The sequence below is a fragment of the Cololabis saira genome, chromosome 15 (genome assembly GCF_033807715.1).
Source record: "Cololabis saira isolate AMF1-May2022 chromosome 15, fColSai1.1, whole genome shotgun sequence".
NCBI classification, from domain to species: Eukaryota; Metazoa; Chordata; class Actinopteri; order Beloniformes; family Belonidae; genus Cololabis; species Cololabis saira.
This window is the reverse complement of record NC_084601.1, coordinates 37,246,218-37,248,109: the sequence shown is the minus strand read 5'-3', so window position 1 is coordinate 37,248,109 and position 1,892 is coordinate 37,246,218. Positions and strand designations below refer to the sequence as shown.

At 45.2% G+C, this 1,892-nt stretch overlaps 1 long non-coding RNA gene across 1 annotated transcript; it reads right to left on the bottom strand.

Annotated features, from left to right (window-relative positions):
* Positions 1-770: 770 nt before the first annotated feature.
* Positions 771-1,371, bottom strand: LOC133460740 (uncharacterized). Its single transcript, XR_009784151.1, has 3 exons — positions 1,349-1,371; positions 1,132-1,250; positions 771-1,007 (listed from the first exon to the last, which is right to left on the bottom strand). It is a non-coding gene; the product is annotated as an uncharacterized LOC133460740 (long non-coding RNA).
* Between the last annotated feature and the right edge of the window lie 521 nt (positions 1,372-1,892).

Sequence of the window (1,892 nt, the reverse complement as noted above, 5' to 3'; positions counted from 1 at the left end):
GTATACCCCCGGTATTTCAGGTGCTAGCACGGGAATTTATGTAAGGTAAACCAGCCGAAAACGAAAAATTTTCCCGGTCCGGAAACACCCGTATTGTACTGGGACCTCCTGCTGTGTTTGGAGTAGCCAGCTCAGCAGGGTGCCATGTTGGCTATTGTCACACAAAGGTGTGACATTGCAGACTTGAGGGGGGTGGGGGGGGGGTAACTTCACCGACCCAAGCCTCACCCCCCAACCGCCCCCCACCCCCCCAGCCCTCACCCCCCAACCTCCCCCAAGCCCCCCCCTCCCCAACCCCCCCCCCCCAAGCCCCACCCCCCCAACCCTCACCCCCCAACCTCCCCCAAGCCCCACTCCCCCAACCCCCCCAACCCTCACTCCCCAGCCCCCCCCCAAGCCCCATCCCCCCAACGCCCCCCAAGCACAGCAGCCTCTACTGGTGCAGAAGAAAATTGCACCCGAGAGGATTACTGCAAGCTACCTGCAGTTTACCAGGCTACAAATACATGCACATTTCAGAAATCAAATAAGCAACCACCTCAGTACAAGTAAATGTATTTATTGCAGAAAATTAAAACACAGTATTCCAAAAAGTTCAGTGTGTGTCCACATGAAAAAAAACAAAAAAGGCACTTTTAAAAGCAAATCTCCCACAAAGAGATCAAAACTAAGTCCAGTCAGTGAGCACTTCTCTCTCTTGCAGTTTTTTTTTTTTTTACAGTTTGATCTGAATGGCCCCTGCTCCTCTACCAAACGGGTCAACTTAAGAGTTTAACAGAGCTAAAAACGAGCCATTGTCTCCCTGCACTCTGCTTGTCTTTCCTCTGCTGAAGCACCTGGCACAAATCAGAAAGCTCCTCGTCTCTTTGGGGTGGAGGTGAAACTATCCACACCGCCCGTCCATCTACGACGCCATCTTCTTCTTCTGACATCAGGTCAAGGGTTGCATGCGCCCACACAGCCATTTCAGCGGGAGTCTGTACACATCTAGCCCTGGAGGCCAGCAACTGCAAAATATAGAGTAGCAGTTAAAATGTGTATAATTTTTACCAATATTCAATTAACACTAAATTAAAAACATCTCAGTTCCATATACTGTAACTCACTAACCCAAATATTGCTGTAACTTACCCTTGTTTTCCGTTGTCTAGTCTTCATTGCATTGTTTAATTTCTTTTTCTGGGGAGCATTTTCTGGCTGATCGAGACGATGGCTCCTTTTCAAAGACTCAAAATAAGTCTTGCAAGCAGCTAAAGCGCAAGCAAAAATACAATTAGAATTTAATTAGTTTCAATATCTATTCAAAGCAATTCTAAAAGATCAAGGATGGATGTGCCTTTCTTTTTACCTGTTATCACGTCGCTGTCTGTGTCAGGAAAGGCAATGCCGACCTGCTCCAACATGTATGTCGTAACTGCAAGGTTATGTGGAGAATTGATACTGTTGGGAAAGAGAGGAGCCATTAGTTGATTAAAAACAAACTCAAACCCCAAAGCAACCTTTTATTTATTTTTGTGTGGAGAAAATAGATCTAGATCACAGGTGACTACACTGAGCACACGTGACACGTTACTAAGAATACTATAGAAATATTGATTTAATATAAAAACCATGTCATAGCTATCTGTTTCTGGTTATTTTCATATAAAAGTACGTTTTTCAATGTTTATAATTATTCACAAGTATGCAGTATCATAACTACATCTCTGACGTTGATAAAAAACCCAACTGTTTGAAAATCTGTTGAGAATTGAGCAAGTTAAGGTTGTTTAAGCAGTACAGGCACCATTAAACACAATGTTAGAGTGAGCGAGCTCTCCTGTGGCAAGATGGCCGCCATGTGACGACGTCGCTCTGCATTGGCAGCAGCGCGGACGAGTCATCTAGCCTTT